This window comes from Periplaneta americana, chromosome 4 (genome assembly GCF_040183065.1).
Source record: "Periplaneta americana isolate PAMFEO1 chromosome 4, P.americana_PAMFEO1_priV1, whole genome shotgun sequence".
In the NCBI taxonomy this organism is placed as follows: domain Eukaryota; kingdom Metazoa; phylum Arthropoda; class Insecta; order Blattodea; family Blattidae; genus Periplaneta; species Periplaneta americana.
Window position 1 is genome coordinate 202,807,471 of NC_091120.1, and position 27,925 is coordinate 202,835,395.

The 27,925-nt window shown below is 35.5% G+C and overlaps 1 protein-coding gene across 1 annotated transcript in view; it reads left to right on the plus strand.

The window, feature by feature from the left end:
* Positions 1-112: 112 nt before the first annotated feature.
* The window catches only part of kst (spectrin beta chain, non-erythrocytic 5 kst), a 383,292-nt gene continuing 355,479 nt past the window's right edge, over positions 113-27,925 (plus strand). Inside the window, exon 1 of the mRNA XM_069824777.1 lies at positions 113-327. The gene's annotated coding sequence lies outside the window, so the exon portion shown is untranslated. The remainder of the gene's footprint in view (positions 328-27,925) is intronic.

Consider the following 27,925-nt stretch of genomic DNA (forward strand, 5'->3'; position numbering starts at 1 on the left):
GGAAGTAGATATATCAGTTGGAAGATGGCAGCACCATCGCATGTTTGCCTTGCCGATCGACAGGTAGCAGCACCAACACCAAAGAGGTTCAGTCCTGTGGAATTCCACAGCAGTCTCCAGTGGAACGATCTCTGTGTTTTCGGCACCTGCTCAGCAAAGGGCAATGTTGACAGTTTGAAGTCGCGTACGAGTATTGCGGGAGTGAGTGTCGACAATTCTTGTGGTTGAGTTCGATTCCAGTGTGCGTAGAGTGTATCGAGTGCAACTAGACGTTTTGGACAAAGGAAATCCTCGAGCTGTGTTGGATATAATTGGAGCGAACAGGAGGTAAGATTCTGGCAGTGCATTGGAGCTGGTCGGAGGGAGTGTCTCACCTGCCGGCCTTCAACGTGATGCTGTGAGCCGACTTAACGAAGGGGCTGCGCGAGGCGAGTCTCGTTTGTTTTTGCTCGTGTTTTAGGAGGCCGATCACCCGGCTCTGCATTTGATATTGTTGACATTTTCTAAAGAGGCATTGAATCGAACCATTTCTTTAGCTTCGTGTTTACGATTGTCATATAGTCTGGAAACGCGTCCACCAGTGACCGGAGTTTAGATGTCATCTTAAACTTCATTTCAAATAAACTTACGTTGAGAAATGTATTTAATTAAGGACAGATATTAGGTGTTATTACATTTATTACAGACTCAGTTGAGTTCCGAAAGAGGTGCTAGGCGATCTCTCGGCTTTCATGTTGACATTAATTTTATAGCTGCAGGAGGCATTGCATTGAACTACGTATTTCTTTAATGTCATTGTTTCACGATGGTCATGCATATATTCAGAAATTCAATTTTCAGATAAAGAAAAAGACGTTATAAATTCACAAGCGATGGTTTGGGGTCCGAAAGGGTTGGTTGTGAGAGTTATTTCAGAAGGCCGCACTGCAATTCGCATTGTTGACGTTCTAGAGTTACCTACAGAAGGAATTGCATCGTATTATTTCTTCAGCGTTTCCCTATGCCACTGGATTATGTAGGAATATAACGGGAGAAAACAAGGAAAACAAATGGGGTAATGTTCTTTTGCGACCGAATTTTAGATTTTGTCGTCATGAACTGTATTGTAAATACCGTTATGAAGACAATTGTATAGTAATTACACATATTTACTCATTGTTAATATTACGTTAATCGATATAGTTTTGTTAAATCAATGTCTCTATCATTTAGCAATTAATGTAGGAATGAAATTAAATTGGGGTATCTGTTTTGAAGAACATTTGCGTAAATGCCTGCTTTTTCCATTACATTTGGTTACTGAGCCCTCTTTTTTTTTATAACAATGAATCCATTGCCTTACGATTTTATGTACTTCGAGAAAGAAAGCATAATAAATAAAATAAAAGTAACTCTTTTAAAACGTTGTAACAGTGTTGCTATAATATAATTTTATATCCCTCATCCTTAGCACTCTTAAATCGTAGAAGCAAGCAATCGTTGTTTCATGATTTGTCAAACATTATCGAAGGGGCAGGAGTCATTAACAGATTGGGTCAAATTTAATTACGTCTTATGACGGAATCAAGTCTCCAGGGGTGACCAGGTCAATGTCCAATTCTGTAACGTAATTACATACAATTTTGAAGAAGTAGTACACTTAGTATATCGTCCCTAGGTTCGAGTCTTGCTCGTAAAGTCGTGACTTTCCTCCCCGCGGTTGTCCGTGTGGTGATGTGTCTCGTCTGTCGTGCGTGGCATGCCGCAAGCTGGAATTTCACGGAGCTGTAGATTTGCGCGGGACGATTCGCTGATGTCATCAGGATGTCCATTTTGCATGCTCCATGCTCTATTAGGAATGCATACATAACTGATGAATACGTTGGACTTTATCAGCTTACACCATCGAATAGTATGCTGGTTTCGTAGATTGTGTGTCATGATTCTTTATTCTTAACTGCAGTTATATAATATCGCTAACACGAAAAAAAAAAGTTATGAATTGTCAAGAAAGAAGGATTTTGGAGTTCATTTTGGCCTGTTACTAGGTTCAGTTCGCATGTTGTGAGAAACGGTGAAAATTCCAGCCAGGCCTTGATCAGATGTCAAAGCGTTGGTCCGCGCCAATAATAATAATAATAATAATAATAATAATAATAATAATAATAATAATAATAATAATAGACTTCAGAAGTCTGTGTAGTGTAATAAGCAACTAGTCATCGATCTATGAACTGTTAAATGCACGAAACGTTAATTGAACGTTTCACAATAAAATCAGAACTCAAACTACTGATGAATACCGCTCTTAAAATGAGTTTAAAATCGAGAATGTACAATATTTAACATCTGCATTGCAGAACTGTCAAAACAATCTTTTGAATAAGATGTTTCAAAAGTTAAATTTCATATTGTGTCGGCTTTTTTATTACAAAGGCGGTAGGACTCTCTATAATAAAGATAGCATTGTTATAATTCGAACGTGCCGCTGCTCCAAGCACAGAAATTATATTGAAGGAGGGGTAGGAGGACTATGCCTTATGTCGATGTAGATTTTGTTACTCTGATAATGAACAATTAGAGAGGGGAAAGCGATTATTAATTAAGTCACTCAAATCTAAATATGCCATTATTATTAGAGTTGAGGGGGGGTGTTCAAATCCGGCAACCCCCCTCCCTTGCTTTCACTTACTCTCTTATGCTCAGGACTATCCTAAACTTTACGAAAACTCGCTATCTACCAAAAAACGTATATGCAAGACATTCCAAAAGCCTGAAGAAACCTAACCTGACGTGAATCTCGACCTCACGAAAACTCTGTTATTTAATTTTTACAGATATTGTAGAATTTGTAAAGATACACCATCTCTTAATTTTCATTTCATCATGAAATAAATTAAGATTGAAGTTTCACTAATAATAATAATAATAATAATAATAGAAACATTAAATCCAGACGTTTGAGATGGGCGGGGCATGTAGCACGTATGGGCGAATCCAGAAATGCATATAGAGTGTTAGTTGGGAGGCCGCAGGGAATAAGACCTTTGGAGAGGCCGAGACGTAGATGGGAAGATAATATTAAAATGGATTTGAGGGAGGTGGGATATGATGATAGAGACTGGATTAATCTTGCTCAGGATAGGGACCAATGGCGGGCTTATGTGATGGCGGCAATGAACCTCCGGGTTCCTTAAAAGCCAGTAAGTAATAATAATAATAATAATAATAATAATAATAATATCTTCATAACATTATGTACACAGACCTGTACTGAGGTAATTTTTTTGTTATACCATTGCTCCAAAATCGCTATGTCATCACTTCAGCCATTGAATAGGGTCTGTAATTTTAAAAAGGGTAGTTAAGTAATGCAGTTTCATCACAACTCCCGGCTTCGTCTCACCGTTGTTTTGTTTCCATTAGATTCTGCCGTTTTTTGATTCTGCTGCGGATGTCTAGCGTCTGGTGGAAACGAACATTAGCAACCTTCATGGTTGAGTACAAGGAAGGCTCATTCACAATGAAAATTAAACATAACGTAAGCGTTAACTTAAGAATATAAACGTTACGGTAAAATCAAGAAGTCATACCATCATTCACGATGGGAACATAAACATAACCGCAAACATACTTGGTAACCATGGAAACATAACAACGACGCCATTTCCTCATATTCTGTCGTATACTTCAGCGCTCCACGATTGTGTTCTGTTTGCAAATCACGTAAGCGTAAGCATGAAAGCTTTTGCAAACTTTCATGTTAACGTCTTACGGTAATGTTTGTTATAGTTTATACGTTGCATATGTGTACCAAACGTTCCCAAACTGTGGGCCACGCCCTTCTGGACGAGGAATATGCGTAACTTCTCAAAGGGAAGAATTCCCGGTGTGTGAAGTCTTCCACCAATATAGTGGGGTAGGCCTAGTACAAAAGTAGTTTTCAGAGTTGTATTTCCTTGGGAACTGTGCAGTAAATTCTCCGAACAGAAAGTAGTCCCTGCAGATTGGAAGCTGGTAACATTGATTAACAGACAGTGAATGAACGTTGTTAAAACTAATAGAAACTGGATTTTCTTGTTAAGAACGAGTGTTTTCTTTGCGGTCCGACTGTAAGCTTTAATATTCATAGGTTCACATGCAGTTTGCCATAGGTCGTATCATACTGTTAACCTTTCTAAAGGCAAGGAAAAGTGAGAGGAAGTTTCTTTCAGCATTCTTGAAGCAGTGACGTTGCATGAGTCAGTCGTGGGATGTTCACGCTGCATTGAAAGAGATGTGACATCTGAAAAATCCAAATGCGGGGACTCGCCCACTCGTCTTGTAGCACACCAATTTTCCAGTTAAAATAGTTTCAGTGAATTCTGTGAAAACAGTATTGTGAGTTTATACTTATTCCACGACATTGTCACTGGGGTAATGTTGCGTGTTTGTTCCGAGAATTGCATGTAATATCTGAACAGATGATTTCCAAGATTAACTTTTTTGTTTAATTTAGGTTATCCTGTACTATTTGCAGATGACACAAGTATCATAATTACAGACAAGAACTTTGCCACATTCAAATGTAAAACAGAAATAATTCTCCTTAAAATTTATGACTGGTTTACAACCAATAAACTAGCATTAAACACTAATAAAACTAACATAATTCAATTTAAAGCCACTTCAGATTTAATCTCTGAAACATTGGACACAACTATCAACAATATACCTCTACTAGAAACATCAACAACCAAATTTCTTGGTTTGCATATTAATAATACAATAAATTGGAAAAATCATATCAAAGAAATAACCCCCAAACTTAGCTCAGCATGTTTCGCAATTAGGTCGTTACAACAATTTCTAAACAGAAGTATCTTAAAGACTATATATTTTGCCTATTTTCATTCCATTATGTCCTACGGAATAATATTTTGGGGAAATTCTGCAGATATTAAAAATATATTCTTATTACAAAAAAGAGCCATTAGAATAATAGTTGGAGCAAAGGCTAGAGAATCATGTAGATTATTTTTTAAAAAATTAGAATTCTAACCTTAACAAATCAATACATATACTCTATAATAAATTTCCTCTTATGTAATAAAGAAAATTTTCCAACTAATTCAGCCATACATAGTATAAATACCCGCAGAAAGAATGATTTTCATACGCAGTCATCAAATTTATCATGCTATCAAAGGGGAGTACGTTACATGGCGATAAAAATGTTCAATAGTCTTCCTGAAGACATTAAGAATCATAGCCAAAACCCTGCATTATTTAAGGTAAAACTAAAAAATTACTTAATATCTCACACTTTCTATTCCGTAGATGAATTCTTGACATTTCACAGTCCTGTGTAAATATTTTAATACTATTAAATGGTAAACATATTACATTGTATAAAATATTATTGTTATTAAGGTATTAATTCTGTACATATTTCATATTTGCATTTTATATGTATTGCATTTATATTTAAACGTAAGAATTGAACATGTTCTTTATTCTATGCTATAAAGCAAATGTAAGAATATTATGGAACGAATAAAGCAGTGCCAGATGGGCTACTTGACAGATGAGCTATTTTGAATGTTTCAGATTGAATCGCTTTGCTTCCCATTTTGAATTTACTTCTTATATTTAGGCCAGTTTAATTAACCTTCCAACGAATTATTGTTACTGAGAATAACATAATAAAATATGATAATAAGATTTCCAATGTGCACATGTGTCGATAAAAATTAATTTTATTCGACAATTAACTGCCGCCGAAACTCGTTTTGTTACAATGTGTGTAACATAACAATAATAAAAGTCATAAAAGCATAAAACAAATTTCCCTGTAATAAAAGAGATATTATTAAAAATATCCTTTGGGGTCAGTAGCTGACCACCTCCCCCCCACATTAGTATGCGTCTGGGCTATTCCATCTCAAATCGACCGAAATATAGAGAAAATTGACCTTACAATTTTTAAATACAATGAAACTTTTTATGTCCGTAGACAACTGTGATATAATGCTTTGTGCAAAGTTTGAGGCATCAGAACTTAATAGTGTTTAAATTAATAATATTTAAATTTATCGTATTTTAATAAAATTAGCAACTTTAAACTGTTGTGGCTCCGAAACCCTTTCACCCAGTGATCAAAATCATGGTTTATTTTGATGCTGAGAAGTTAAAGTTTATATTGACATTTAAAAAGATGTTCTTACTTTTTATGGAAATGGAAAAATTGAATTTTTCTTCATTAAAACGCCTTTGGCCACGAAAAAATATTTTTAAAATATATGGTTAGATTCCGCATTGAAATTACAAATAAACACATATTTTTTTACTGGTGGGACGTTGATAAGAAAGTATTGAAAATATCAAATAAAGAAAATAAATAGTACGAGCGTGAACTAACCAGCTGACTGTGAGGCGGGAGCTAGCCTAGGTAAGCAAGGCCAGGAGACATAAACACGTGATGTGTCGTCTAGTAGCGCATAGGTGGGCTAGCTTTATCACAGGTTTTCATAAACACAGGAGTAAAATGATGCCCAACGCTCGCTTATCTTCAGCTCTCGGCCAGTGCGTGCGGTACTGCGCCGTTCAAGTCTAGGCGTGTGAAAATAATCTATTTAAACCCTCGAAACTTATTGCCGAACCACTAAGCAAACAATGCCGAATCCCTCTTAATAATGCAAGGTTTTGTTTCAATATTTTTTACATTTTTAGAAATGGCCAAAAAGCCTAAAAGTAAGTAAAATCAGATTATCTGTATCTCCGTATACAATAAAAATAAGTATTACTTCTTAACATAACCTACCAAATGTCAGCTTCAAAATGAGCTCCCGTTCAATGTTCTGTAGTAAATGGTTCCAGAGTTCTGAGCGCTGAAAGAGGCTTGTTTTTCTAAAATACGCTAAATTTGTCGCTCAATAATACGATAACCGTTTGACTTTCGATAGTATATTTTTGAAAATGCACTCTCCTCAGCATCTTGTATAAGTAGGGAAAAAAGTAGAGTATAAAAAAAATGTGAGGTTTTTTTAGTGATCGATTTCATATGGAATAGCCCGTCTGTTAATGAGAATGGAGCCCCAAGCAAAGAAATCTAGAGGAAGCTGAATCCCGTAGCCTTCAGGTCGCTTGGAAAGGCCTGCTTTAGGTCCTTCCACGCGCGTGCTTGTCGGTTTATTATAAACAAATCAGAAACATCAACTTTTCCTTCAAAATGAAGCGATACTTTTGGACCACCCAGTATTACGTACAAGTCGCTCGTAACGGGCCGGGCCCGAGCTCTGCTCACAGAGTTCAGAATGACGGGCCGTTGCGTTCCCAAGCCGCGTCTGTTGGGTCAAGATCACTTACTTCACTTTCGTCTCTTTTTTGTAGCCACACTCTCTCAAAGAAGCGTGGCTGTAACAGTTGCATCATTGTTGTAGATCAGCTGTCTGGATGGCAACAAAGCCTCGAACTGGAAACATTTCAACATCTGATGCCTCTCTTTATCCCCTCTCACTTCTGCCTACTCACGGATTGGAACTGTCATTAAAATGTACACAGTATTAAAATATTACAGTACAGTGGCGCCAACTTTTTAAAAACATTGAGTGGGCTCAAACACTTGATCATAATTTCCCCAAAGAATCTCATAAATCCTCCCTTTAATAATATTATTTTTCGTACCTGTAATATTGTTGTGACTACGGATAGTATAGGCCAGCGGTGACCAAACTGGGTATCGTGATTACATCGTGTAATCAAAGACATTCATACTGGTAAGAGGATTTCCTGTACATTGCTCTGTCTCGCTCACGTACTGAAGGTAAGCAGTGTCGGTACCATGTCGCTCTACAAACCCTCTGTCTCTAGCAGGAACAGAAGGTTTCGTACAGAATGGGAAGAGAAATTTATTCGCTGTTCTGTCAGAGAAAATGTAATATGTTGCTTTGCTCAACGGTTCAATTAGTAATAGTATACGACATTACAGGGCATTACCCTAAATACATAGTGTTATTATTATTATTATTATTATTATTATTACTACTACTATTAGGCCTATTATTTATCAGCAAGTGTTACCATAATTCTTATACACATGCCTGAATATATAGGCCTACATCTTCCCTTAGAAGGATATGGTCTGCCTTACGGCCTGTATTAGATCACGATGGCAGTGACAGTCTATTGTTTCTAGTACAGCGCTCCAAGCAGCTAGCAACTATCGCGAGAATTGCAAAAAATCATCCCAAGCTTCGTGACTGTATATAGTAGACTGTGCCCTAACTAAGACCTTATCCGTCACAACTGCCACTATGGATTTTTCAATGAAAAATTCCAGGCCTGACCGAGACTCGAACCCGGACCGCCTGCGTACTGACCACTCAGCCACCGCAGAGACTTGTGTATCGTATAATGTATGTGATAAGTTATAATCTCATCTCATACCAGAGATATAATTCAGTACAAAGGGTTATTGAGTTATTTTACGACGCTTTATCAACATCTTAGGTTATTTAGCGTCTGAATGAAATGAAGGTAACAATGCCGGTGAAATGAGTCCGGGGTCCGAAAGTTACCCAGCATTTGCTTATATTGAATTGAGGGAAAATACCGGAAAAAACTCGACCAGGTAACTTGCCCCAACCGGGTTCAAACCCGGGCCACCTGGTTTCGCGGCCAGACGCGCTAACCGTTACTCCACAGTTGTGGACTACAAAGGGTATACGCCATATGTCTAAATGGCGCACGAATAACAGCTTACAAAGTCACGAGTCATAACAGAACGTTTCAGATATTTTGTACGCGAGATCTAGTAACTTCCGGACTTGAATATTTAATAATTAATATCCTTCTCGACCAACAAATGTATAATACAGACATGCACCATAAACTCATTGCGGAACACTTGGGTAGGAGGGATTGTTGATATCGCAGGGCAAACTGCAGCCAGACATGGCGAATCAATAACAACGCGTGAGAGCTATTTAGTTTTACGATGTGACGTTTAAATACGTAACTGAACCGTGTTGCCTTTATTTTTAATGCCGTTTATAGAGTCGTGCTGGTGTTTATTCGTTTGTGTGGCGAACCAGACTCTGAGCTGTCTTGAAAGCGAGGCATAGTATGGTTCACAACGCACCATGTGTTTTCTGCAAGGTCAGGGCTAATTCATTTTGCCCGTTAAAGGCTGTCTACAAGGATAAGCCACACAGACAAATGTGATAACCTAGCAAAATACACTTCAGCATTGCAAGACGTAGTCCGTTTTTTTATGTCGTGTCAAGCTGTGTGGTTGCTAGGATACGAAAATCGGAGAAATGCTATAGTTATCATAAGTAAATCGCTGCCAAGTTTATTTTATGTTCTTTTTGTTATTATTACATATTTATTACAGTTGAACTTTGAGAGTCGGTCTCTTTATATGACGTTAACACAGTGTATTTTAACTATAGTATGTCATTGCACATTATTAACTACAATTGAACCTTAGAGTCAGTAGCATTAATACAGTTTATGTTGAGTAATTGTAAGGATATGAAATCACACAGATATGGAAGCTGACATGAAATCACCAGGTCAAATATTATGCATTTTATTAATTAATAACGATTAGGGAAAATACGGGAATTTTACTTGAAGCAAGTAAAGAGATAGGTTTGGAAGTAAATCCCGAAAAGACGAAGTATATGGTTATGTCTCGTGGCGAGAATATTGTACGAAATGGAAATATAAAAATTGGAAATTTATCCTTTGAAGAAGTGGAAAAATTCAAATATCTTGGAGCAAGAGTAAGAAATATAAATGATACTCGGGAGGAAATTGAACACAGAATAAATATGGGAAATGCCTGTTATTATTCGGTTGAGAAGCTTTTATCATCCAGTCTGCTGTCAAAAAATCTGAAAGTTAGAATTTATAAAACAGTTATATTACCGGTTGTTCTGTATGGTTGTGAAACTTGGACTCTCGCTTTGAGAGAGGAACATAAGTTAAGAGTGTTTCAGAATAAGGTGCTTAGGAAAATATTTGGTGCTAAGAGGGATGAAGTTACAGGAGAATGGAGGAAGTTACACAACGCAGAACTGCACGCATTGTATTCTTCACTTGACATAATTAGGAACATTAAATCCAGACGTTTGAGTTGGGCAGGGCATGTAGCACTTATGGGCGAATCCAGAAATGCATATAGAGTGTTAGTTGGGAGGCCGGAGGGAAAAAGATCTTTAGGGAGGCCGACACGTAGATGAGAAGATAATATTAAAATGGATTTGAGGGAAGTGGGATATGATGATAGAGACTGGATTAATCTTGCTCAGAATAGGGACCGATGGCGGGCTTATGTGAGGGCGGCAATGAACTTCCGGGTTCCTTAAAAGCCAGTAAGTTATTAATGAATATTGAACTTAAAAATTGATATTTATATAAATATGGTTCAGTGCAATTTTGGTTGCTAGCATACGAATATTGTATTTTATTTCACTACAATTATGTTACAGCCTTTGAATAAACTCTGCGGAATTTCCCGGGCCGTGGAAAGTTTTGTCTATTTTGAGAACTGGAGGGAAAAGAGAAGTTTTATTTAAAAACGGGAAATTCTATGTAATTATCATCAATGATAATAATAATAATAATAATAATAATAATACGTAATATGACCATCTCTGTGATGTAGGGGTCAGCATGCTGGTCTCTTACACAGAGGGCCCCGGTTCGATTCCCGGTGTGGTTGAATTTCCTGGTTGAGTTTTTAAAGGGGTTTCCCTCAACCGTAACGCAAATGGCAGGAAATTCGGGCCACAACATCCCTGAATATCACCAGCCTCATTCATCACCAAAATCATATTCTTAACAAATCAGTAATACATCTACAGTCGCCATCTAGTTCACAACAATAGAACTAGTCTCAACAATAGTACACAGGCCTTCGGATTTCAGCCAAAAAGATTAACTCGCGATATGACCGGAGATGTTAAAGCCAGTATAAATAACGGCTAATAATAATAATAATAATAATAATAATAATAATAATAATAATAATAATAATAATAGGCTAATATAAACGCGCGGAAAATTGCAAAGAGAAAGTAGTTTAGAGTGACCGCTAGTTCTATTATACAGAGAGTTCGGAATGTTTTTACTCTGCGTTAAATCTGATTGGCAGACCTGCAGACCGATACTTATGGGTGAATATGTATTTTGTCTTGCTATAGGGTAATTTTGACCATTGTAGAGGAAAAAAGTCCTCCAATCTTACAACACTGCCTCTCTGTTTAAAACTATGGCAGGGTTGCCATACAGTACTTATGGCTTAGTACAGTATTTTATAAGTTGTACACTGGGCTGCGAAAGAAATGCCGATACGAAATTATATTTCGGAGGACTTCAGCAAACATGGCGAGATGGAAAGCTATTTTCCTGAGATTAGTTTTTTAAAAACATGTAAATATAACTTTTATAACATGTTCACGTTATTATTTAATATGATTGATTTTAAATTATTCATATAGTTTTATTTTGCGACAGTAATAAGAATAGTAACGAAAATAGTGAAACTGCAGTTTATATGGTATTCCACAGCCTTCCTTATTATCCATGGATGCTGTCATTGTTACAATCGATATAATATCGATATATAATCTATATATTATACGGCCAGTTACGTTTCATATTGTATTAACAATATATATATATATATATATATATATAAACTGTATTATAAATACCGTATAAATATAACATATTATAAATGCAGATACAGAACTGAACATTGAATGCAGTGCCTTCCGTGTATCTCAGTTTCCTAACCAAAGCCCCCGTAACATGATGCACATCATTTAAATCTGTCCAGTTCGCATTGTCACAGCCCGTCTTATGTACTCACGGTTATGTTAACGTTTTTCTTGCGTCGCGGACATTATTAAGTTGGGAAAGATGTTCATGAAATTTGTTCACAGGTGTCTGTGGGTCGTGGGGTTGGTTATCTCGTACATCTTGTGCCGTTACACGTTACTCAGGGTTGAAAGGTTAGGTAAACAGTACGACATCTTTGTGTTCCGTTTGTTGATATTTACTGTCCAGAATTCTTGAGAACCTTGCCCTGACGCGGAATATTTGCCAACACGGTATCTGGGGCCCGTTTCACAATCCTTACAAATTACAAATTAACAATTTACAAATAACAAGTAAAAGATTACAAATCCGTGAAGACTGCAGAAATTATAGAGGAATCAGCCTTTTAAATGCAATATACAAGATCTATACAAGAATAGTAAATAAAAGGCTAAGAATAATAACAGAAGTTCTTATGGAGGAGGAACAAAATGGTTTCAGACCCGGACGCTCCACAATTGATAATGTGTTTATCATGCAACAGATGTTTGAGAAGAGGAAGGAATTTAATCTCGAAACTCATGTCGCATTTATAGACTTTGAAAAGGCTTTCGATCGAGTAAACAGAAAAAAGTTATGGTTTATAATGAAAGAACAAGGATACCCTCAACACTTAATAGATGTAGTGAAAAATATGTATATAAATTCTAAAATAATCATTAACACAGGGGATGACAGAACAGAAGAAATAATAGTAAATAAAGGAGTTAGACAAGGGTGTAGCATGTCGCCAACCCTTTTTAATATTTATATGAATGACATTATTCAAAAATGGAAACTCATTATTAACCCAGGCATAAAAATAAACAGAGAAAGAAAAATAAATATTTTATTATATGCAGATGACGTGGTTTTAATACAGAAAACCGAAAATGACTTACAATACTCTCGCCATATATTAAATCAGATAGCGAAGAACTATAACTTTAAAATCTCGAAAAGTAAGACTAAAATAATGGCCTTCTTGGGAAAAATGCAAATAAGATCAAAAATTATAATTGATGAACAACCCTTGGAGCAGGTGTCCAATTATAAATATTTAGGTTGCGAAATGAATGTCTACTCAGGAAATTTAAAAGACATAGACACTAAACTGTCCAGATTTAAGATGATATGCAGCACCATCCATAAGACATTAAGAAATAAAACAAGAAAAGAAACTAGAATGAAATTTTACAAAACAATGGCAGTCCCAACGTTATTATATGGAAGTGAAGTCTGGGTAAGTTCGAACAGTACAAAAAGAAAAATTCAAAGTGCAGAAATGTATTTTCTAAGGAGAACCAAAGGTTGCACACTAATGGACAAAGTTAAAAATGAAGAAATTAGAACAGAATTGCAGACAATTTCTATAAACGAACAAATTGAAAGCTACCGTAATAATTGGTTATATCACGTAGATAGGATGAGCAATTCGAGACTACCAAAATTACTGTATCAATACCGACCGATTGGAAGGAGGGACGTGGGACGACCAAAGAAGAGATGGAGAGATATGCTGTGAGGACGGAACAGGCATTTTGCCTATACCGTGAAGTGCAGAAGAAGAAGAAGAAGAAGAAGAAGATTACAGATGCTATCGTATTTGTTTGTAAAGTTTGACGAACTTTACAAAATCAGCTAAAAAATTTACAAATACGGATTATTGGTTACACAATAATGCCAACGACAGTTTACAAAAATCGCTAAGAAGCAGAGCTAAAGTCGCTGTATTTTTACTACTATCGATACATATGTTTATATTTTGTACTAAAATAGATTATTCTAAGCTTACTGAATCATATTTCACCAACAGAAAATATAAAGTATTGTTAAAAAAATTAAAAGTATTTAGATTTTTATGTATTGGCGACAATGGAATTTCATGTGATGTGATTGGTCGAGTATACCAATACGTCTATTACTTAAATGACCAAAGTTAGCAACAATTTCAGTCAAATAAGTAAATAACAGATTTATTCCACGTACAAATATGCAATTGATAAAATGATTACGATGTTTAACTACAAAATCAGGTTCATTTTTTGTGTTGATCCATCAGTATTTATTAATGTTGCATCCATAACCTCACAAACAATGGTGATCCCAGCAGCAGCATAAAAATTCTGTGCTATAGGAAATAACATTTTGGTCATCAAAAACCTGCCCCGAATTTAACTCTTAACAACATCAACTACACTGTGGGCACTTTTGCACACTGATATCTTAGAAATGCCGTGCTTATCTGCTTCCGCACGGAACTGACAGCAATGCAAAACAATACAATTCTCGCTTTGAGGTTAGGGCACCACTTTTCCATGTTGGATATGATGTCCCATATCTTGAAGAAGAGATTCCAGCGAAACGGGACTCGAAACGACTTCAGATTACCGCATAAGTAGTGTCGTTACTGTATTTTTGAATTGTTTATTTTTGGTGCAGGGAACTTCTTTATTAAGTGCGAGTATTTATTAAATAGTCTTCGTATATAAATACTTACGCGGTATTCTGAAGTATAGCGCGGGACTCATTCGAAACCTTTCATTAAATTCATACAATGATACGAACGTGTTATTAATTCTTGCCCGGAGAATTTTACGTATACGTCTTCGTTTGATTAGGCCTAAATTCAGTATCTTCGTCTGAGTCATTAGAACTCCTTAATAACATCAAAACTGCATTAGTTTAATTCTTAATATTATCCAGTTACTCAACAATAAATTTAATAAGTATTTCTTTATTGTATTTATTCATAATTTGTTGCAGTATCAAACTTTACACATCTCAGAGGTATTGTAGAAAATGTGCTAATTTTACAAGTAAAATTTACACGTTTGTAAAATTACTCTTCATTGTGAAACAGAATATTGTAAAGTGAGCAAAATTTAAATGGTAAAGATTTGATTTCCTTTGTAAAGATCAGCATTACAAACAAAGATTGTGAAACAGAAGTTTACAATTTACAAGCAAAGTTTACAATTTACAAAGCTTGTAAACATTGTGAAACAGGCCACTGGAGTTTATGTAAACCTGATGGTCGTACCTTCACAGTACCTGGTAAAGGAACTGAATTATTGCAATTTCTCACTAACATTGAATTTTGACGCTGATGATTCCTATTCGCAGTTCCCAAGGGACTTGTTTCCTGCATACCCTCTCACTCCCCGTCACGCCATGTTGTCCCCAGATCGGGCCCCTGGACCAGGCACGTTGTTCCCGCCCGAGCATCGCTACCATTCACATTCACACAATATCTGCAGGTAGACGGCTTCTAGTGGCAACTTACGTGTGTATGTGTTAATGCTGCTATGATTTCAACGGACCAGGGTTTGAATTCTGGCAGAGAGGTACACTTGCGTCTCGCGCGCATGAACGAATCAAGAATGGTACGGGCTCACGGCGAAAACAATAATTGGGCCCTTTGAGTAAAAGATAAAAGGTACATACATATGGGCTATTCCATCTCAAATCGACCGAAATATAGAGAAAATTGACCTTGCAATTTTTAAATACAATTAAACTTTTTCTGTCCGTAGACAACTATGATACAATGCTTTGTGCAAAGTCTGAGGCATCAGAACTTCATAGTGTTTAAATTAAAACTATTTTAATTTATCGTATTTTCATAAAATTAGCAACTTTAAATTGTTGTGGCTCCGAAACCCTTCCACCCAATGATCAAAATCATGGTTTATTTTGATGCTGAGAAAGTAAAGTTTATATTGACATGTAAACAGTTTTTGTTACTTTTTATGGAAATGGAGAAATTTAGATTTTTCTTCATTAAGACGCCTTTGCCCACGAAAAAATACTTTTAAAATATATGGTTAGTTCCGCATTGAAAGTACAAATAAACACATTTTTTACTGGTGCACCGTTGATAAAGTATTGAAAATATCAAATAAAGAAAATAAATAGTACATAGTACGCCCGTGAACTAACCAGCTGACTGTAGGTAGTCGAGACAAGCAAGGCCAGGAGACAAACACGTGATGTGTCGTCTAGTAGCGCATAGCTGGGCTAGCTTTATCACAGGTTTTCATAAACATAGGAGTAAAATGACGCCCAACGCTCGCTTATCTTCAGCTCTCGGCCAGTGCTTACGGTACTGCGCCGTTCAAGTCTAGGCGTGTGAAAATAATCTATTTAATACCCTCGAAACTTATTGCCGTACCACTAAGCAAACAATGCCGAATCCCTCTTAATAATGCAAGGTTTTTTCTCAATATTTTTTACATTTTTACAAATTGGCAAAAAGCCTAAAAGTAAGTAAAATCAGATTATCTGTCTCTCTGTATACAATAAAAATTAGGATTACTTCTTAACATAACCTACCAAATGTCAGCTTCAAAATGAGCTCCCGTTCAATGTTCTGCAGTGAATGGTTCCAGAGTTCTGAGCGCTGAAAGAGGCTTGTTTTTCTAAAATACGCTAAATTTGTCGCTCAATGATACGAAAACCGTTTGACCTTCGATAGTATATTTTTGAAAATGCACTCTCCTCAGCACCTTGTATAAATATGGAAAAAATTAAGAGTATAAAAAATGCGAGGTTTTTTACTGATCGATTTCATATGGAATAGCCCATACATATATGTGTTCTATTCAAGGACAGGTCTTTCGTTGCAAACCCAGCAGTCTCCAATCTTTCCTATTTTCTGCCTTCCTCTTACTCTCCGCATACGATCCATATATCTTAATGTTTCTATCATCTGATATCATCTTTTGTCCCGAATTCTTCTCCCGTTCACCATTCCTTCCAGTGCATCCTTAAGTAGGCAGTTTCTTCTCAGCCAGTGACCCAACCAATTCCTTTTCCTCTTCCTGATCAGTTTCAGCATCATTCTTTCTTCACCCACTCTTTCCCATACAGCTTCGTTTCTTATTCTGTCTGTCCACTCCATTCTTCTCCATATCCACGTTTCAAATGCTTGTATTCGTTTCTCTTCACTTCGTCGTAATATCCATGTTTCTGCCCCCTATACAATACCACACTCCACACAAAGCACTTCACTAGCCTCGTCCTTAGTTCTTTCTCCAGAGGTCCGCAGAAGATGCTCCTTTTTCTATTAAAAACTTCCTTTGCCATCTCCACACCTGTGGAGTAACGGTTAGCGCGTCTGGCCGGAAACTAGGTGGCCAGGGTTCCATTCCCGGTCGGGGCAAGTTACCCGGTTGAGGTTTTTTCCGGGGTTTTCCCTCAACCCAATATGAGCAAATGCTGGGTAGCTTTCGGTGCTGGACCCTGGACTCATTTTACCGGCATTATCACCTTCATCTCATTCAGACGCTAAATAACCTAAGATGTTGATAAAGCGTCGTACAATAATCTACTAACCTACTCCTTTGCCATTGCTATCCTCCTTTTGACTTCCTGGCAGCAGCTCATGTTACTGCTTATAGTGCACCCCAAGTGTTTGAAGCTGTCCACTTGTTCTAATGCCTTATTTAGAATTCGCAAGTTTACCTTCTTTATTTTTCTTGCGACAACAATGGTGTTCGTCTTGTTTGCATTTATCTTCATCCCATACAGCTCACAGCTGTCATTTAGCTCCAGTAGCATAGCCCTTAGTATCATGTCCTCTTCTGCTAACAACGCCATATCATCAGCAAATTTTATGCACTTTATTGTAGATGCATTGATAGCAAACAACGTCAGAAAAATTCTCATAGCAAATGTCACGGCCTTCGAGAGTCAGACGTAGGTAATATGATCCAGCCAGTTCCGACACGCATTCTACATGTCCAGCATCTCATGATGACAGACATCGATGTTACAGGCCTGCAAATGATGCAAGTTCAAGATTTTCTCCTGGTAGACCTCGACTTAAAGTAACCGCAGAGAAAAAAATCAAGAAGTGTAAGGTTTGGGGAATGGGTTGGCCACATTTCAGCACATTATGTGAGATTTCTATTTGAAATGTATGGAGACTTTTGGGACACCCGGTAGTTACTCGTATAGTGGCACAACCGACAAAATGTTCAATTTCCTAAATAAAGCTTTATATTGAGTTTTGGTTTCCAATTGCATATTAATCTTAAGGCCCTTTTTATAGTATTAACATTTTTTGACTTTCGGATCATTACTCGAAACAATAATTCCATGCGATATATGAGTGAATGTAGGAAAAATAAACAACTTTCAGTGCCTGTAGATTAAAGGCCCATTCACAATGAAAATTAAACATAACCGTAACATAAACACAAAAGTTTGCGCCCAGGCTACCAAATAGGATCATTCACAATGATTCACATAAACAATGACATAAACATTACCGTAAGACGTTAACATGAAAGTTTGTAAACTCCAAATTTTCATGCTTATGCTTACGTGATTTGCAAACAGAACACAATCGTGGAGCGCTGAAGTATACGACAGAATATGAGGAAATGGCGTCGTTGTTATGTTTCCATGGTTACCAAGTAGGTATGTTTGCTGTTATGTTTATGTTTTCATCGTGAATGATGGTATGACTTCTTGATTTTACCGTAACGTTTATATTCTTAAGTTAACGCTTACGTTACGTTTCATTTTCATTGTGAATGAGGCTTAAGTTAATATTTAAATTGTCTTATCAGTAGGATCCGTTTTGAAAGCTTTTTGCGAATAAAATCTGTATGTATTTTCCATTTAAAGTTCGATTTCAAGTATATGTCCAGGAATTTGACATTGCCATTGTAGTTGTTCGAATTTAAGGACATGATTAAGTTCGTAGTGTTGGCTAAATTTAAGGATATACGATTTGCTGCACATCTGTCCTTAATTACAACGTTAATGTGATTCAATTCAGTATCAGTGGTTGTATGCATGTCCCTCTACCCCAAGACATGTTCATTTTCTACATACAGTCTGTTTTGCTTTGCGTTTTATTGTTTTCTTTTTTCGTCATTTTCATATTCTGTCCTTCTGTTCCAGCCGCTTTCCTCACAAGGTCGAGGGGCCTTATCTCCGTCTGGTGGTCCGTGCCCTAATAAGGAAGGGCCGCGGCACATTCCTGATCTCTCCATTCCCGTTCCTCAACTGCATCATTACTATTCCCGTAATATCAGCCATCTCCAAGGTCTGTTCCTGTGACTCCTTGGGTTATACTACCGCTACAGGAGGTTCCTCCTATCAAGATGCAAGAGACAACACAGAAAAACACGATTTATATATCAGCTGTCCTTGTGGAGGCAGTTTTCAATGAAATAAACAAAAACCAGCAGAGAGTGCAGCTTTTAGATTGGTGAATGAAGTACTGAATTCTTTAAATTCTAAATTTTATTACATATTAGAGGAATATTTTATAATTTGGATAAAGCAGCGTTTCTCAAACTTTTTTGAAGTGCGGACCACTTTTTTGAGTCAGAACAGTTCTGCGGACCACCTTACTCTTGTTCCCTTCGAAAGCAGATTTATAATTTTTGTGGCATATTTTAATACCGTATACTTATATTTTAAAAAAATAATTAATTAAAATTAATTTAATTCAATTAATTTTTTATTAGTATTAACTAATTAAGTTAATGTTAATAGAAGAAAATTCATTTTATTTTTTTATAATTCAAGGTATTAGAGTTTGGATAATCTTTAACTTATTAATTAAAATAAATAAATAAATGTTGGTACTCGCATTAATGAGACGGATGAGCCCTCCGATTCTTGCACAGTTGTATGTTTGGATGTACTTATGCTGGTAAGCTTAAGACGGAGATCGTCACATACATCAAGTCGATTTCGGTACTTCGTTTTTATTAGAGTTAGTAGTGAAAACCCTTTCTCACACAGATACGTAGAAGCAAACTGAATTATAATCTACAAAGCACAATTGTATTCTCTTTTCACTTGTGACGAGGTCCAGAAATTAACCATACCTTCCGCTTGGAATTTCATTTTAAGTCCGGTGTCATTCAAGACTTCAATTAACTGTTCTGTTTCACTCAATGAAAGTTTGTTAGTTTCAATATCGCAATGACAGTGATCAGGAACTCGTGAAAATTCGTCATATTTACTTGGAAAATAAGTTTCAAATTGTGACCTCAGAGTTGTATTATTGGTGTACGACGTACAGTACGTGACCATTTCAATGTGCAGACTGGGTGTCGGCAAAACTATTAAGGCCCAATTGTATAAAACTCCCTGACTAAAGATCAACTTTGATCGAAGATCGAAAAGTGAACCGAGTTCAGACACTTCTATTGTATAAAACTTTTCTGCGATAAAATTACCTAGGTTCAAATGCAATCTAAGTTCACGTGAAAAGGATTTGGCAACATCGCATAAACAGGTGAAATACGTGATGCGCGGACAGGTTTGTTCAGTGTTGCCAAGCTAGCGACTTTAACTCTTTTGCAACAACAATTTCTTTTAACTTTTATATTGCTTAAATAGGGATTTAGTGACCTTTTTAGCACCCCATAGTGACAAAATTTAATCTTTCTTTGTTGATAATGAGAAATCTAGCGACTTTACAACTACTTTTTGGCGACTTTCCGTACACTCTGTTGGAGACACTGGTTTTTTGTGCAATGTAAATAATGGCGGACAATAAGAAGAAGGTTGACTGTTCTCCAAGTTGTTATCATGTTATGGTGTTTGATACTGCTAAACATAATAAAGCTTTATAAAACGACAATTTTCGTTTAGTAATACAGTTAATTGAACATTTATGAATGTACCTATCATATCCATTAATAATTAATGGTTGTTATAAACATAATATAATTATAGGTTATGTTATTTGATACTGCTGGACACAATAGAGCCTTATAAAATATAAGATTGTGTATTAAGGCAAGAAATTGAAAGAAATATATATAAATGTACCTATCATATCTGTTAATATTAATAATAATGGATATTTTATTTGCACAATCTGTCACTCGTATATTTCAAACAGAAAAGAAATAACTGAACTTGGATCATCTAACTTAATCGGAGAAATTTCTTCAGTCAAAGTTGACTTCAGTTTGAGACAAATGAATCTCAGATTAGACTTTATACAACACAAAATTCCAAGTTCAGCTGAAACAAGGATCAATTTAACCTCTGATCTAATATTAAATGGTTTATACAATCGGGCCTAAGAAAGTCATAAATGCATGAAAAGGTTCGGTACTTTGGTCCTCTGTTATGAATCCGGGTGGTCCCTGGCTGGTTACAGGCGCCAGATGAGCTATAGTGTGATGCGCAATTCGTTTGAATTTTATTTTTTCTTCTGTCTTTTTTGAAGGACCACAAGGGCAGACTTCGAGGACCACAGGTGGTCCGCGGACCATAGTTTGAGAAACGCTGGGATAAAGCATTTGACTGTGTAAATCATGTTTTGTAAACAAATTAATGGCAGTAAAGATGAGATCGTATATTAATTTACATAGAAACAGAAATTATAGGTTAGACCAGGGTAATTGTAAACACTTTTCACTGATTTCAAATATATTTCAACATTACACAATCCTCAGTAACTGTAAGCATGACAAAGAGACATTGTTATTTTTAGATCTTTCTTTTCCCTGAAAATGGGTTTAAAATAATAAGGTTGACTTTTTTGCATCTTTTAATTGCTAGTTTACATTTACCCCACCTGTTTACATTTACCCCTTTGAGAAGGGGGTAATTGTAAACACCAATTTTCGCATTTGTTCTGTTTCAGAACGAAGAGCTGTACTCCTTCCAACTCCAATTTTGGTCACTGGTACATTTCGTCCCTTTAACCTATGATATATGACGATATAGGAACTCAGTACCTCTCCTGAGCTTCACGATAACTGTAGTTACTATTTTTCACATCTGTGGCAACCCTCTCTAAATCCTCTACAGCGTAGTTGGGTGGGGGTATCTTTGATTACTGAAAAGTACGGAATGTAACCATAGTAAAACATGTTTACAATTACCCCCAAGCAATTAAAACTATAGGGCAAATGTAAACACGTCATAATTTAATGAACCGAGGTTATGGGAGATCTCAAACCCATTGTAATAAATGTTAACGTCATAAAAACAACATATTCTTAGAAAATAGCACTGTACGTTTACTTACAATGCCAAGAATGAAGGTGAAGCAAAATTCTTTTTCAACTTTTTTTTTGTAGACTCTCACAAAACATTCGTTCACAACTAAGCAGTTACTCCTATTTGGCGCCAAACTTCTTTGTAGGTTAGCCAACATGTTAATTTAAATATTCCCCCGAATTAAAAATTTTATATTGACAGTAACAGCAACAGTAACAAATATAAATGACAATCGGGAGGAAATTAAACGCAGAATAAATATGGGAAATGCCTGTTATTATTCGGTTGAGAAGCTTTTATCATCCAGTCTGCTGTCAAAAAATCTGAAAGTTAGAATTTATAAAACAGTTATATTACCGGTTGTTCTTTATGGTTGTGAAACTTGGACTCTCACTTTGAGAGAGGAACATAGGTTAAGGGTGTTTGAGAATAAGGTGCATAGGAGAATATTTGGGGCTAAGAGGGATGAAGTTACAGGAGAATGGAGAAAGCTACACAACACAGAACTGCACGCATTGTATTCTTCACCTGACATAATTAGGAACATTAAATCCAGACGTTTAAGATGGGCAGGGCATGTAGCACGTATGGGCGAATCCAGAAATGCATATAGAGTGTTAGTTGGGAGCCCGGAGGGAAAAAGGCCTTTGGGGAGGTCGAGACGTAGATGGGAGGATAATATTAAAATGGATTTGAGGGAGGTGGGATATGATGATAGAGACTGGATTAATCTTGTTCAGGATAGGGACCAATGGCGGGCTTATGTGAGGGCGGAAATGAACCTCCGGGTTCCTTAAAAGCCAGTAAGTGAGTTATATTAACAGTTTTGTATTTCTCACAGCTTTTGTTTACAATTACCCCCTGTTTACAATTACCCTCATCTACCCTAAATAAAATAAAAATATCAAATAATCACGAAGTCATTCACTCAGAGAATTCACACAGGAAAAACAAACAAAAGGCGCCAAGACCAGTACCAACCAGTTCTGAAGATGGCCCATAACAGGCTGAAACATGTTAACGAAGTATGGTAAAATTTAACACGAGAAAGACATAATACATATTCAGTGTGATATAGTGTTAAAAGTTGTGTAATCAAGATGTATATCACAGAATTTAATAATATTAGCCTAAATATGCTGTTTTCCAGGCATTCATTTTAGGTCCATTTTTCTCTCTAGTTTATCGGTATATTAATGATTTAAGACAGCCATAAATAATTTATCAACAGTAATCTCACTAGAGGTTTTGATTTATCTGGAGAAAAATCAAACTCGAATGGGATTTAATTGACTATTACACAATTAGAAGAAAATACATAAGGATTAGAAGACGTAAAGTACTCCTAGTACAATAAAGAATTAAGGAAAACACTAGTGAAGTGCTTTGTGTGGAGTGTAGCATTGTATGGGGCAGAAACATGGACATTACGACGAAGTGAAGAGAAGCGAATAGAAGCATTTGAAATGTGGATATGGAGAAGGATGGAGCGTGTGAAATAGACAGTAAAAAACGAAGCTGTGTTGGAAAGAGTGGGCGAAGAAAGAATGATGTTGAAACTGATCAGAAAGAGAAAAAGGAATTGATTGGGTTACTGGCTGAGAAGAACTGCCTACTGAAGGATGCACTGGAAGGAATGGTGAACGGGAGAAGATTTCGGGGCAGAAGAATATATCAGATGGTAGACGACACTAAGATATGCAGAGAGTAAGAGGAAGACAAAAAATAGGAAATATTGGAGAATGCTGGGTTTGCAGTGAAAGATCTGCCCATGGGCAAAACACTTATGATTGAATGAGTTGAGATCTTTGTTTTCATAGGCTTCATGTCGTGTCTAAAACCTGACATATTTAAAGTTTCTTTCCAATATCCTCTAAATAAAGATCGAGTTCAAAAAAAAAAAAATAATTTTTGGCATTATGGTTTATAATATTTATATGTTTTCTACTTTCAAATCAAGTTCATAAGAAAAAATCAGTCATTTTAAAATAAAAACAAAAGCAGAAATAGTAATATGCGTTACAAGAGCGGTATGTTGAAGTTTTCATGTTCGAGGAAAAGTTTGAAAAAGCGAAACGTAGTTGAGCTTTTTTAATTTCCGAGAATTGAAAGAAAACATACCGCTCGTGTATCGTACATTATTTTGTGCGAAGATCGTTTATTACATACCTGAAAGAGGAATTTCTAATTAGTTGCAATGAAATCTCCATTTTGGTTTCTGTTCAATGACGGCAAATTTGCAAAACAAAAATATCTGTCTTCAACATTGTTACTTTAAAATGTTTTCTGTGTTTACTATACTCCAGCAGGCCGTGATATACGTCTGTCTTTTTTTTTCCCCCAGTCTATGATGAGTCTGGAATCTTGTTGATTTTTTCACGGCTTCCTTAATGTTACTTGCATCACGAATGCAGTAACTTTAGTGGAGTTGTAGAGTTTACTTAATTTTTGCAAATATTTAAAAACAATAATTAACACTGCAATTTAGGTGAAATTGCAATGGTAAGTTTCCAATTTTTAATTATTACTATATTGAACGTCTCTAAAAATAATATGTTAAAAGCCTAAAGCAGTAAAATCAATATGTCACTTAAGCGGTAAGAAGAGGGAAATTGTTATGTGTGTTAGGTTGAGAATACTGAATGTGGAATTTTAGACTTTCCGCGGGTTGGTTTTGTGCGGAAACCAAGCAAATACGCACGATCTCGCACAAAAGTTTTTTTCGTTTCCTGAAAAATTTGCTCGAATCGATTTAGAGGGTTCAGTTTTCCTATTACACTAAATTACATGGAATTGATCTCAAAGAATCTATATAAACACAAAGTTTCCTGCTTTGAATTGTGTAGGCCTAGCCTTCTGAACTGAAAATCACACATAGAATATTATTACTGTAAAATAATTTTATTTAGCTCTCCGTGGTACAAAAGTAAGATCCTTCCCTTTAATTGGCGGTATAAAAACCCTTAAAATGTCATATTTTGCTTAATTTCATTTTATAAGCAGATATGGATTAACATTTTGGGCTAACTCATCTCAAGCTAAATACAATGTGTGTGGTTTTTTTTTGGGTATAACATTGTCATAATAAATCTATGTATAAAACAATTGAGGAATAACTCAATCAGTGGGCCATGTTTAGAAATTGTGAAACAAAAAAACATCATATTATGCGTAATAAGCATATCCTCTCAGGTAATAAGTTAAATCCTGTCATTCTCTTGTTTCACAAATTGTCAAAGCCTGCTAATTTCTAATCGTAACGCCTGATTAAGTTATTTCTTTGTTTTTATATACGTAGGGATTTAATATTGCCATAAGAAATCTAAATTGTCGACGCAGAAAAACGTAGTATAATTTTATAAAAAATTTTACGTGTTTCACATCTCAAAATTACAATGCTGGTATAATATATATTAAATGTAATAAATTAAATGAAATATAAAACAAATTAATTTAATACTAGCCATACCCGTGCGCTGCACTTGTTACCAGAAATTGTCAGGTTACAGTTTTATTATTAATAAAAGGATAAATCGTTTATGTCTTGTGAACAAAAATAAATTAAACTATAGTATAAAATTAGCACTTTATGTGGACTAGATAGATTACCGTGGCTCACTCAAATACGTAATTAACTAATAAAATGTTTCGACAATATATCAAGTTTTCTGTGCGTAAGGATCTGTTTTAATTACTGTATTACGCATTTGTGCCCAGTCCTCGATTCGCTCTGGAGTTACCGTAATATATAGACTGTGTCCATCTAGAGGAGCTACACTTTCCAATGGTGAAAGAATTATCCAAATCGGTCAAGTATCTTCTGAGATTACTTCATACAAACAACACACTCTCTCTTTATATATTAATATTGCTAAACAGTAAATTACAACGATACCCATATAACAATAGTGATAGTTGAATATCTTCCGTTTGTTGTGCAAGGCCGTCTTCAATAAACAGAGAGGAATTTGTTTTTATTTAGTTGTATCAGTCTAATTGAGGCGGCACTGACATAAAAACCATTATTACTTTAAAAATCCTGTATCTCGTTAAATACCAGTCCTATCAAAATTTTGCATAGAATAAAACTTGTCAGAAACGTTTTCTTTTAACTTTTATTATGTAATATTTTTCTAAAAAAAATGAATAAGCGAGATATTTCGATTTATTGACTTCAGGCCCCTTATAACCCCATTTTTAAAGAAAATATTTTGAATGCTACTGTATATAGTCCAAATTTTAATTGGGAACCAACGTAATTTATATACCAATTTTCATATAAATCGGTTTGGGCAATATCGCGTGAAAATGTAACATACGGACAGATAAGGAGAAAAAAATTTGAAAAAAAAAAAAAACAACGCAATTGTTGGTGTCAGGAGAGGTAATTATGTAGTTTTTTTATTTTTTTTTAAATTTTAGTAGGTTATTTTACGACGCTTTATCAACAGTTTACGTAGGTATTTAGCGTCTGAATGAGATGAAGGTGATAATGCTGGTGAAATGAGTCCGGGGTCCAACACCGAAAGTTACCCAGCATTTTCTCATATTGGGTTGAGGGAAAACCACGGAAAAAACCTCAACCAGGTAACTTGCCCCGACCGGGAATCGAACCCGGGGCACCTGGTTTCGCGGCTAGACGCGCTAACCATTACTCCACAGGTGTGAACGATAATTATGTATGTAAAAGCGAGAATTACCAGAAAAATTTAGATAATAGTTTTATTATTAGTATAGATAATGTTTATTTTAAAATCCAAGAAAGAAATGGCCGACAATAGTTTTGATTTCTCCAGAGAGAGCGCACATTGCGTCTAGATGTTTTGTGCTGACGTTTGAGTTTATCTTCCTGAACGTGCCCATTCTCTGCTAACGGAATTGAATTATGCAGCGGTGCAAGCTTCCATTTGCAGCTGTTTCATTAGAGAATCTGCCTCAGATTGGAAAAGCCATTCCAGCCCGTGCGTTGACCTTTCTTCCGCCGTGGTTCACTTTCCCAAATCACGACCGACAGGCTGGATGTGTGTGCGGCCTCGCATTGTCCACGTCCGGGGAATTTCGTTGGCATATGTTGCAGTTTCGAAAACCGGGTTTGGCAACGACAAAAGTGTAACGTTGTTCGGCTTTCTGAGAGTTGTTATGGTAGCACTGAAATAAAAGTATTGCACGACTGTTTGAATAAATCTTTTAAGAAAACTATTTCAATGATGTTTTCATCGCAGTGTTGAAATTCAAACAGAATTCTCCAGAAAGAAAACGAAGTGGTCCTTGAATACCTACGAACCATGAAGTAAATTATTGTGTTGGTAGTGGGGTATGAAATAAATTAATATATTTTGAATGTGTTGTAAAGTAAAATTAATATATTGAGAGTAGTGTACAAAGTAAAATTAATATATCAATAATGTTTTATAAAGTAAAATTAATTATATCAGTAATGTGTTGCAAAGTAAAATTAATATATCAGTAATGTGTTATAAAGTAAAATTAATTATATCAGTAATGTGTTGCAAAGTAAAATTAATATATCAATAATGTGTTATAAAGTAAAATTAATTATATCAGTAATGTGTTGCAAAGTAAAATTAATATATCAGTAATGTGTTATAAAGTAAAATTAATATATCAGTAATGTGTTATAAAGTAAAATTAATATATCAGTAATGTGTTATAAAGTAAAATTAATATATCAATAATGTGTTGCAAAGTAAAATTAATATATCAATAATGTGTTATAAAGTAAAATTAATATATCAGTAATGTGTTGCAAAGTAAAATTAATATATCAATAATGTGTTATAAAGTAAAATTAATATATCAGTAATGTGTTATAAAGTAAAATTAATATATCAATAATGTGTTGCAAAGTAAAATTAATATATCAGTAATGTGTTATAAAGTAAAATTAATTATATCAGTAATGTGTTGCAAAGTAAAATTAATATATCAGTAATGTGTTATAAAGTAAAATTAATTATATCAGTAATGTGTTATAAAGTAAAATTAATATATCAATAATGTGTTGCAAAGTAAAATTAATATATCAATAATGTGTTATAAAGTAAAATTAATATATCAGTAATGTGTTGCAAAGTAAAATTAATAT